Source organism: Dromaius novaehollandiae, chromosome 4, assembly GCF_036370855.1.
Source record: "Dromaius novaehollandiae isolate bDroNov1 chromosome 4, bDroNov1.hap1, whole genome shotgun sequence".
Classification (NCBI taxonomy): domain Eukaryota; kingdom Metazoa; phylum Chordata; class Aves; order Casuariiformes; family Dromaiidae; genus Dromaius; species Dromaius novaehollandiae.
This window is the reverse complement of record NC_088101.1, coordinates 20682566-20694847: the sequence shown is the minus strand read 5'-3', so window position 1 is coordinate 20694847 and position 12282 is coordinate 20682566. Positions and strand designations below refer to the sequence as shown.

Genomic DNA, 12282 nt, shown 5'->3' with positions numbered 1-12282 from the left:
AATACTCTTGCTATTAACCTGGAATAGACTCAGCAGTGCAACATCTCTTTGGAAATACTTACCACTTTTCATAAAAATAATGGCTTTCTACTCTATAACAGCATATATTTGCTTTACAGTATATATGGATGTGTATCTATTACTATACTATTTGCTTTGTCCTGTTTATGTTTTTTGCTACCCCTAGTATTTATGATTTTAAACATTTTTTTTTAATGAAAGCAATTAAAATAGATGTATGCCCTTACTTGTATAACTACATTTTCAATAGCCTGCAGCCAGTACCAGACACCTAAAACACAGTTCACTGGAATCTTATCTGTCATCTACTGCATTTTCTGACTTTTCTGCTCTTTGTCTCAATGCAAAAACTATGACCCTTCTTGGGCAGAAACTGGGGTGTGTGTGTGTGTGGGGGGGGGGGGGGGGGTGAAGAGGTGGTCACCAACACACCTGCTCTCTGTTTCAGCTTTAGAGGCCTGTATCCTCACTTCCAAATGAAAAATTAAATTTATCAAAGCAAATCTGTATTTTTCATCCTTTCAAGTCTTCTTCCCTTTTAGGAAATCCATTTTAAAAATGAAATTTTTAAAACAAGATATGCACAAGGTCAAAGCCAGCAGAAACTTGTGCAGCAAATACTCTTAAGCCATGCCTCTGGGATGGATGACTACAAGGCTTTTAGGAGTCTTGAGAACTAGCCTCTAGCCTCCAAAAAATTTGACTAATCTCTAAGAGAATTATGTAGAAGAAAAGACTGCATTAAAAAATAAAAATCTTAGCTATGTGTTCTGAAAATAACTGTCCACAATGAAAAACAAACAACCTCATCTGTAGTTCCAGGAAAAGTGAATACAGTTAGTGTTGCTTTGGACACTCTCACTCCACACACAGCCATCATTAATAAAACTATTTTAATTTGTTTTTAACTCACACTAATAAAAAAAAGTTATAGTCTCTTACCTGGCCCATCAGTCTGACATATGGCATCTTTCAGAGTCTGCAGTAGACAGAAGACCAGCATTAGTCTAGAGGTCTGTGCTCCCGCATTTAAATCATTAGATGTTACTTAAAACTGAGTTAACAGAAACTTTCTGCTCAGGCACCTTGTCGTCTAATACAGTGTTTAACACGTCCACTGCTAACTAAGTGTGCTTACAGTTCAACAGAGAGCCTTTGCCCATTCTTACCTTATGCTCAGTCGTTTTGCCTTCAGCTTTAGTATGCCTATTGCCAGTTGCTGAAATGGGGCAAAGGTCTGCTGTGGCCCTTCTTACCTTACTGCTACAGACCTGCTTAAGGCAGTAGTGCACGCATTAAGAAGAAAGCAGAGAAAAAGAAGCTTGAAATGGGGGATGGGGGGGAAAGGGGGGGAATGGTCTACTGCAAAACTTAATTACAAAGGACAGAGATGCTACTGTGAAACCCCGATGTATTGTTTTTGCTATACCCCACCTGATTAACTGAGACTGAGCAAGGGAGCCCATGGTCTGTGCCGTTCCCAAACGTTACCCTTGGAGCGCTCACCCAAAAGAGGGAGGCCTGAATGAGTGCTTCTGGTCTCTCAAAAACCCCAAATCGGTGTTAAACCTATGCCCCCCCCCCCCCCCCCGACAACTGCAGCCAACAGCACTATAGCATAGCTAGCAGTCCGCCCAGGACTAAGGATCCTACTGGAAGATTGCGGAGAAGGGCGGAAAAGAAGAAGGCAGGGGCCGGCTGTTGCAGAACTCCAGCTGGTCCCAGAGCTAGTATGCTGAGCACCACTGATCTGACTGACCATGATGGATACACAGCATTGCAAACTTGTTTATTCTGGCAGCTCCCTGGGATTTTTTGGAACTGCTTATTGTTATAGCATGAGGGTCAATTACTTATTTACAAATGTCTGTTGCCAATGAACTCTGTTATTTTAGAGTACCGGCTTGATTTAGAGGTGGCTTGCTGCAAGCCAACCTCCTGAAGCAGAGGAAATAATCCTTTAGAGGAAATCAGTATTTTAAAAAGCACGGGCATTTTTCTGTTTCTAAATAGCATTTTCCTAAAAAGAAAAAAAGAGTAGGAAGGAACACATAAATAACACAGAAAGACTTTCTGACACACACCTTAGTCTTTGAGTCCTTGGCAGGACTCATACGGTAACTCTCCACTGCCGTTACCAAAGTTGGTCAAACAGTAGTCAGCAAATTAGGAAAGCATACCTGTCTGATTGCTACGGCATGGGTATTCCTGTTTTCTATTCCTTATAAGCTATTCCTTATAAACTGTTCCTGATTTCTGAGAATAGGTATATCATTCATCGATATTCACTCAATAGTTTGCACAAGGGATTTTTAATTTTTTGCAAATTTTTGTAGATTATTTGCAAATTTTTTTTAATCAACTAATGATCGTGCAATAATTCAATACAGTTGTAAGCCTAGAGCTCAGAGACACTACTTTTTTCCTTAACTGAATGACTGAAATTTTTAATGAAGCAGTTAAAAACTATGTAATATATATGTATATGTATACACACACACACACACACACACACACACACAAAATAATGAATAATGTAGTTCTGGAAGCAATTTGCCAGGTATTTTGGGTTGCGCCATGTTAATGACTCCAATAACTGCATAAAGCTTTACAAAATTCCACCTCAGAATGATTGGGTGAACATCCCTGTCCCATTGTCTGAGCAGTTATGGTTGTTTATAGCAATAATTCCCTAGAACAACGGATGGCGAAAAAAATCTGTATGTACGTGCTCTTAAAGATCGCCTGTTCTATTGAGATATCTTCAAAAGAGGGTGATACTGTCTTTCTCAACGCAGCACACTGTTAAGTGTCAATATCATATTAAATTTGAGGTACTGTTGGATTAAGCTATTAAAATTTTAGAATTACTTGGAAGCTAGGGCTGTTTATCCTGGAGCTTCCTTCTAATCTGTGTGGAGATCAGTGTTTATATGAGAAATAGTCCGCAAGTCAAAAACGATCTCCATTAGAAATTTGTCTGGATAACTATAAATATTAAATGTTTTTCAGTTTGTGCTGGCATAAAATTGCGAGGACTAGTGTGTGCCCTATCCTACCTATTTCCACAGTGCAGCTAGGCAGAAAATCAAAGGCCTCCCCTCTGCTACCACAGAGTCCAGTAGGACCTCCGTGTACCATAACCTATGGATTTGTCAGATTCTTTTTGATTTCTCTGCACCTCTGGACTTCTAGCACAGTCAGATGTGGAAATGCCAAATACAATCCTCATAGTATTTCCAGCCTGACAATGAGCAGAATCTTAGAACAATAATGCCCATTACAGAGCCTGTTTTCATGAAATTTGTAGCTCAAAACCTATACTCAAAAGGTTTGATCACTTCAGAGCAGAATCCAGAATTCTCTGCTTATTCAAATACCAGCTTTCAAACATTTTGAGATTCATTTATTAAAACCTCTTGTAGAAAAGTATCATTATACAATTGCAATTATGTACCATATTACGCAATGCACAGAGCTGTGGTGCGTCTTCAAAAAGCAAAAGAAATCAAAGAAAGTTTCTCTCTAAGGTTTAACACTAAAGACTAAAAATTATCCACTGACTGAGTGCAATCATCTAGCACTTGTCTTGTATTGTTTCAACAGTGACTACCTTAATGATTCAAACTAAAAAATACATAAACACTTTAATACAACTCAACTAAATATTTGCGTGACACCAAGACTATAAAATTGTCACCAAGGTACACATTCTACTACTGTACATCTTTCAGCATTTACAGTAATAGAATTTCACCATGTTTGTGTTATGATAATTATTTCTTGAAAATAAGCAGTTAGAAACGGGCACTTCCCATCACAAGACGATAGATTTGAGCTTGTGGTCATATAATTTCTGTACTGAGGGTCATTATCACTGTTGGTGAAACCATTTCTTTGAATAAGCAAACAGGAAACTGCTCATATGAAGAAATCTTGCTTTGCATACGAACATTTTAACAGAAAACTGAATTATTTAAATTACTTCTTACCTTTAATAACCATCATCTTCCCTTGCATTCTCTTCCTCTCTCTGAGCAAAGAAGTTTGTTTATAACTGACCAATCTTGTATTTACTGAGATCCTCAGCTGGAATATGCAAGTGTCGTTACAGTAATTTTACATGTCCTAGAAACGACATAGGAAGATGTTTTTCACCCAGCTGTTCAAAACTAATTTACATGTTTAGCTACCAAGTCGCTTTTTTGCCCTCCCCCCCATTTTTAATAATTCAGACTGCTAGAATTTTCAGAATCTTTCAGGAATTTTAACCAAAGTAACTGCAGAAAATGTAGAAGAAAGCAGTATTGATTAGTTGTTTCTATTACCTATTGATCATTGACAAATTAAGTAGACCAACTGTCAAGGGAATGTGAGATGAACTTTGGAACAGGTTGAGATAAATGTTAAAATTCCTGTTTGGTTCAGTACAGTCTGAATATTTCATAAAATACCTGTCTGAAACATAGACATTTTGGGTACATAGAGCCTGATTTACCAAAGATCCGATAGACAGAACGTCCTGTAGAAGTCGATGGGAACAGCTGAGGCACAGACCTTCTGTAATGTTGTCAAATGTCCGTGTGTCACCATGTAGCACAGGTCAGCTCTCCTGAAAAATAAGAGCAAAACCAGAAAATGCTCACTGCAGAGTTGGGAAGAATCTGGAGAGCAGCAGTAAGAATACCATAGGAGTGGAAAACAGTTGCAGGAAAAGAGATTCATGATGAGGACATTTGGGCTTGGGGAGGATGTTCACTAGCTGTTTTAGAAAGAAAATAGTTATGAAGATGATGATGAAATGCTGTAAAATAATGAAAGGTTGAGAAAAGGTAACCTAATCGAAGAACTTAAGAGATCTTCATGTCATGAAGAAACATTAGGTCATCATGTTACTCCTGTGCATGATACGCTGCTATATTTCACCCAGTTATGCATTTTAAACAGTAATAAATATTTTACTAAAGCACGCTTTGTGCATGAGCTCAAATAATATTCTCCTCAAAGTCATCTCAATTTGAAGTCACCCAGAAAAGAGGGAGGAGATGGCTTGTTCACCATTTACATGCATCTGGCTTTTCCCCATTGGTTTTTATCTGGATGTTTTTCTGCCAGAGGTAAGAGACATCTAGTACCTACTATTTTCCCCTCATCAAGGTACTTTACACTGCAAACCACTCATTTTTCAATCTTCTCAACAATCTTTGTGTCATGGTACTTTCTGCTGAAAGCACATATTAGCATTAAAGAATAGCTGAAGAGAGGTACCAGGAGTTTTTTGACAGCTGTACTGAGGACATTTGAGACTGCGGGCATCTAGGGAAATCAGTGAGACAGTTTGGGGTTTTGGGACATGCATGTTAAATGCTGAAATGATTAGCAGTTAAACGCTCATATCAGCATTGTTGACATTCAGATTAGCATCTGTGGAGACACTCAGATAAATGCTGTAGTTTAAAGCTCATCAGAACTAGAGCTGGTGAGAAAACCTGTGCAAAAGATGTTTTAAATTTTTTTTCTTTCACTCTTTCCATTTAGCAATAGAAGATGTTTTTGATTGTGGAATTAAATGTTTTGTCAGCTCTAGATAAAAATACATTTTCTACTAAAAAATGTTCATTCTCTGTGCTGCACCTTCTTTACCCCTGCCCCCCCCCCCAAAAAAAAAAAAAAAACTCAAAAAAACCTTGCAACCTTAACATTTATAAAATGTCCTCAGGTTGTGTTGAGAGCTGTAGGCTCTGGTTCTCCCTGTCTAGGTTTGCAACACAGAAATAATTTCCAAGGCTTATAAAAGCAGCCTTGGCAATGGGAAATGGAGTGTAACTCTCCTTCTTCTATTTGGTACAAGAAGCAGAAAATACATTCTCTCTTGAAATAGCAGTTTTGGGTATCTCTAGGAATCTGAAGCTTTACTACATTTTTAAAGATGTTATTTTTAATGCCTCACAAATGTACCGGTACTTAATGAGGGATTTAGTTAAAGACCTGGCCCAGGATTCCTTTTGGCTAATTTGAACTGTCTGAAAGTTAGACATCTTGACGAAATTAGTCATCTAGACAAGATATTTTGAGAAAATAATTCACCCACTTATGTTAGAAACTGCTCCTGCAGAGGTCTGTCTGCTGCTTGTCTCTGTTTTGCCACTGATTAAAGGGAGAGCCCAGACCGTGAGTTTACAACAGACCTATAACTTTTAGCTGGCTGAAGCTAGGGCAGATGAGTTGTATCCTTGGTGCACAGAAGGGAGGGATTTAAGCAGCATATGGAAGACAGGAAGAGAAGAGCAGGTCAACAACTACTGCCTAAGAGCACTATTTGAAGAACTAGAGCCAGAGAGCAAGGACTGAGCAGGATCCCTATTCCTAACTGAAGCTTCACATAGCTACCCCGAGCACAGCGTAGTTTTTTGCACCCCGCCAGTGAGCCCTTCGCAAAGTGCCTCTCATCGCGCCCGGTACTTGTCCTGTTCCTCACGCAGGGCACAGAAAGCCGTCCGTCCCCGTGAGGCCTCCCGCGCCCTCCCCAGCCCTTCTGCCTCGCGCTAGCTCCTGCTCGCGGGCGGGCGATGCCAGCCCCCACCGAGCGCTCATTAAATTTTCAACCAGAGTTTTCACTCTCATGAACCCTTCGTTTTTGGACGGGACTCCCTGTGAGCAACCAGGACACCCACAGGCATCTTTGACAGCAGTTAAACCACCAGCATTGTCCTTTTGTTTTTGTTTACCCCTTCTCCCCCCTCGGCCTGTCTGTCTCTAGCCATCTGCCTATACTTAAAATGTAAACTCTTTGGTGCTGGCACTGACTTGTTCTGCATTGGTACAGCACTTAGCACAACAGCATCCTACTTCACAACTGGGGCTCTATTATCTTTACTGTTTTTACTACCATACATAATTGGAAACACAAGCATCAGATGGGATCATTCTGCTAATGATTCTTAAAACAAAACGAGAACACGGCTCCACCCTGCCTCACACTACAACAGATTAAACTTGTGGTCCGCGAAACCCCCACGTTTGGAGAGCTTTGTTCAGCGGTTGACAAAAGCTAAAAAGCCCAAGCCCGTTGTCAGCAAGTTGAAGTTTTTAACAGAAGGGTCAGCAGTTTCCCAGCAACATTTTTTTTAGGAGTATGCAGATCAAAAAGAGGCTAAGAAAATACTGTGCTAAAACAATAGTGAAAAATCTCACACTCTTGGTAAAAGTGAGCCCGCTACGGGCTCTGGAAAGTTTTCCCTTCTTCTCAGTGAGAATATGACTCAAGCTGTGAGTATCTTGGTAGGAATGCACCCCGCAAATGCAAGCAAGCTGATGACAGGCCTTCAGTGTCTTCTCTCAGAAAGGTAGACCTGCTGCTTCTGTGGCTGTACGTTTCCACCTATAACAACAATACTTTAAAGTACATCTTGCCATCATACTTGACATCATGTTTACTGCAGAAACTCTTATTATCTGCTGTTCCCATCCCATGAAAAACAGATGACTTCAGTATACTGGGATTACAAGCTCTTCCTAAAGCGATGCGGTAATTTAAATTCCATTTCCCAGATAGACAAGGCAAACAAGCAGTAGATGGACCTTCCAGTCAGCTTCTTTTTTTTTTTTTTTTTTTTTTTTCCTTGCCTAAATAAATGATGCGTGACAGTCATATGCTGGAATCATTTTTCAATCTCTTTTTTTTATCCATTGCCTGGAAAAGGCAGCAACCCAAGCCCAGGCCTACGGAACGGAGACTGCAGGGCTGTGAATTAAAAACAGCCTGCGAGAAGGGAGCGAGGACAGGTGGAGGCTTTGGCCAGCTAAGAAGGTGGAGGAGTTGATTGTGGAAAGGGTCTAGACAGGCCTATTAATTAGGAAGGGGGAAAGAACAGGGCATTTTGTCAAGGTAATTTTAAAATCCCTGACCTTTCACCTGAAGCACCCTGGTCCGAGGCCAGCCGCGAGCAAAGGGCCTCCAGCTCATTCTGATGATGTGATGGTAAAACGCTCTGCGCACACGGTGGTTGGTGGTCTTGGATCTAATCCCGGAGAAATAGAGTTCCCAGCACAGATCAGCTCTGGTCCAACTGGCAATCCTCGTTTTGCTATAAGGAGGCCCAACGTGGAAATAAGCTGGAGAGATGCATTCCTCCTCTCCTCCTGACAAGTAGGCTCTCCAAGGAGCTGGTTGTGCACCAGTGCGTTGGCTTACGCTGTGACCACGGCCTGCAGCTCAAGCCAGGTCACACTGAGCAAGGTGGCATAGCTTGCTGAAGGCAAGGCGCACAGCGAGTGGTCTCCGTGCGAAGGGAACCAGCTTTGCACTCCAATGCTTACCAAGACCCTGATCAGGTGCTCCAGAGCGCAACACGTCCCACTTGGAAAAGCAGAGTGATTTCACTAACAGCCAAGGCAACACAGCCCGCAAGGAGATGTGATGAATAAGCTCAGACATTCAGTCCAACAGACCCCGTTGCCTCCTCCTGGGGGAAGAAGAGCGAATGCTTGCAACATTTAGTAGAAACCAGGCACGTGTCTCACCAGTCAAAGAGGCAACTGCAACCGTGTCAAATGCAGACGGGTCTCAGTCCTGCCCAAGCCCGCTGGGCACACAGGGCCTTACTATCCTACGCCATGACAGCTATTAATCTATGACATGACACCTATTTGGTGCCCTTCAAGCCAGGCTGATCTACATGTTTATTAAGAGCCATTCATCTACCAGCTCAGAAAACAGAAATTGGTACAAGTACGCTTCATAATATGGGAACTCATTAAATTATAGCAAATATATTGAGGTCTCAAAGAAGCCAATACTTGCCACCCATAAAAATTCAGTGAATACTACATTGCTTTGGAGCATAACCTGGGAAATCAGACACAGAAACATCTTTTGCATATGACTGTCATGCTTTTGCTCAGAAAAAGCAGCCCTCCCCTCTCCCTTCTTATGCTACTGAACACCAGCCCACTACAAATAGTGAAGTCTCCCAGAACTACCACTTCATTCCTTCCCTTTAAGGGGCAAGATTTCTGCTTAGGATAAACTTTCGGGATCTTTCTACTTGAATTTGCTTTATCCTTAATTTTTGGCGAGTTGCTTTGCCTCAGGACAGTTTTCCTCCTGGTGTTCAGTTGATTTTCAAGTGAAGACGGAAGGGATGTTTAGATTCGTGAGCTGGGAACACTGCCCTCATGATGGAAGGACCTTTCAGGTGTTTCCTCGAGGAAGTTGGACTGCATCTGCCTACAGGCTTTTGTCATTTTCTGGTATATGCTGACAGAGTCCAGAGCTCCAGGACAAATGCTGGACCAAGCCATGCTGGGGCAGTAACGTGAGACTAAACTCTTGTATATTATCCTTTACATACTCTTGAGTTTACAGAACTTTCCTTCTTTAAGTCCATTTAGCAGACCCTTGCATCAGAGCGCTGCAAGGTCACCGATTCAGATTCACAGATTCAGTAACAGAGTTCATTTGGAAGTGTCCCTTACCGTTTGCAGCCAAGCCATATGTCTATTACTTTCACCCTTCTTCAAAATAATCCTAAAAATACTAGACACATACAGAGGGACAAAATCTACAGTTCATTTCATTTCCTGAGGCAATTTACCTACCTCTTGGGATAAGAATATCATGTAGAATTAACTTTTGTATTTTGTTTTTCAATCAGCCATACCATCATACTCCTATTTATACCACTCTTTCCACTGAACAAAAACAAGAAATCACTTTCCTTTTTTATTCACTTCTATTAAAAAGCATTATTCCCTCATTATTTCCTTCTTCAAGGAGAGGTCTTAAGGACATGTTCCTACATCATCAAAACAACTTTCAACTGTTTTGAACGTTGTCAAACATTGACATCATCTTTCTAACACAGAAGTATGGCCATACTTGCAACATTTTCACCCTTCAGAACACACATCATTGTCTTTTTCAAATGTATCTGACCTAGGAAAACCAAAGGAAAGTTTCAAAAATCTGTAATGACGCAAAGCGTGAAACATTATTTTGGAATCAGTTCTGGCTGGTGAAGGGCATGATGGCCACTTCAATATATTTAAAAATTTCTGGAATATATTAGACAACAGGGAGGATAAGGAGAGATTTTTACAGTATTTAGAAGCTTTCAGGCAAGGCATGTTCTTAGCTAAAACCTAAGAATACAGATATAAGAATCTAATAATATCTGTATTTTGAACTTATCAAAAAATTCTTAAACAGTTAAATGAATTAGAGCTTGCACATGAAATGTCACGGGCTAGACCTCTACTCTACTTCTTCCAATAGAACAGTAAACTGAATTCATCTTGAATCTGAATGAGATCACAGTAAGATGACTGCAACAATCTATTTCAAATTACAATTCTAGAAAAATAAACTTCCCTGTATTCTTTTCTACACAATAAATGTTTGGCAGAGACAAAACACTTCAGCTGGGGATATGTATGCAGAAGTGCTTAGTCCTGAAATATCAGGCACTTTTGATCTGTCATTTGACTGAAACGTCTGAGGACTTATCAGAAGTGAGCTTTTCAGAGAGGCTGACCTCTTACCTTCTTTTCCCCCTGTCCCTTTAGTTAAACTTTTCAAAAGTTTTCATTAAGTATATTCTTCTTGTGACATTTACATTAGCTATGCTGTTGTTGTGACACTTGTACCTGTCATATCATTAACAGACATACAGTCCATTTCCTTTTGTAACGCTCATAAATCCTGCATGCCATGCCACGCCACGCTGCTTACTCAAGTGCAAGATGCTTGCCATATACTTAAAAGCAAGGCACACAAGCTATCAGAACAGCTTCTCAAGGACTCCTGTCCTGAGGAAAAAGGAGCATAAGGAGCCCAGGTGCAGCCAGCCCTTTCCCTGCCCTTCAGCGTGCCAGAGCCAGGCACTCGGACAACCCGTTGCCGAGGCAATGTGGGACCCGCAGAGGATTTCTCCTCCGACTTTAGCCACACAAGCTTTGGAAAAGAAGCTGCAAGGAGGCAACAGCCAGACACTGAAGCCAGCAGAGCAGCTGTAAAAAACTAAACCAGGGACTGCCAATAGCAAAAAGATTTTTCTCGATTCTGACTGGACTTAAACTGCCCTTGACAATTGGCTGCTTGATCCAAGTTGTTCCAGTCTCATCTCAAAGTCCCTTCACCTCTGCTTTACTCCACATCTGCCCTTCTTATCTTCCTCTCCTTGCCTGCTCTGTTTCCCACAAATCTCCCCTTTTCCTTCTATCTAATCCCCTAAGTAATATTCCCCTGCCAAAAATGTAGAATTAACATGTCATTTATCATCACAACATTGATCGCTATGTTCTACCCCTTTCCCTTTCCTTTCCATTTTGTCTATGTATATAATCTCTCTTCAAGGCAGGGAAATTGTCTCTTACTGTATCATTTGTACACTGTCCAGCAGATCAGGCCTGGCTTTGGTTGGTCTCTCATAAATAACACCAACAGCGAAATCTCTGCAAGAAGAAAAGCAGGGAAACTTCCTCTCCAAGGGCGTTTGACTGTGATGAGACACTTTCTCAAGCTGAATTCCAATAGAAAGTACCACGGTCTCGCCATGTAGAAACATTGGATCAGTCATTTGACTTAACTGGGACAGATTTCTATACTAGCACGGGCTAGAAGTCTTCACTCGTGGCCTAATCAGATGCTTCTATTTCTAAAGTTTCTTCTACTTGGAAAGTACAGCTGCAATATTTACTTTCTTACAACCCGAGAAAACAGAAGACAACACAGATTTCCATTTGTCCCAAACTCCCAAATTGCAATGCTCAGAAGCGTTTAAAATGAATAGTTACACCAAGATCTAGATAGTCTTTGTAACATTATTATAGCAATACAGCAGATGATCTCAGCTGTGCCAGGGATGCGCTCATCCACATACACTTCTACTACAGAAACTTAAAAATAACCTATTTTTTAGAGCTCTGTGGGGTAAAGATCATTAGAATGCAACAGAGCTTTTGTCCCCCACAGCAGAATTTGCCAGATTGTTGGACAGATCTTTGATTTACGTTCAGTTGCTTATAAGTTAAAAAAAGAAAGATGCATAATGAAAAATTAGACAGTATGAGAAGAGCACAACATTCTGGAAACCTGGGAAATTTCCTTCGATAAAGATACAAAATTAACTCCCAACAGTGTTTGCCAGGTTTTGTAATGTTCTTACCCATTAAATTTCTGAAAACGCACTTATGGCTTTTCAGGTCTTCCATTTGCACCGGCCATCGCTCTTCTACACGTTCCCCTGCAGCAACGACCAC

The 12282-nt window shown here is 40.9% G+C and overlaps 1 long non-coding RNA gene across 1 annotated transcript in view; it reads right to left on the bottom strand.

Moving 5' to 3' along the window:
• LOC112988340 (uncharacterized) overlaps nt 1–12282 on the bottom strand; it is a 99401-nt gene that overhangs the window by 60279 nt on the left and 26840 nt on the right. Inside the window, exons 3-5 of the long non-coding RNA XR_010388914.1 lie at nt 4520–4633; nt 4014–4149; nt 964–1000 (exon numbers count right to left, since the gene is read on the bottom strand). This is a non-coding gene — a long non-coding RNA (uncharacterized LOC112988340). The remainder of the gene's footprint in view (nt 1–963; nt 1001–4013; nt 4150–4519; nt 4634–12282) is intronic.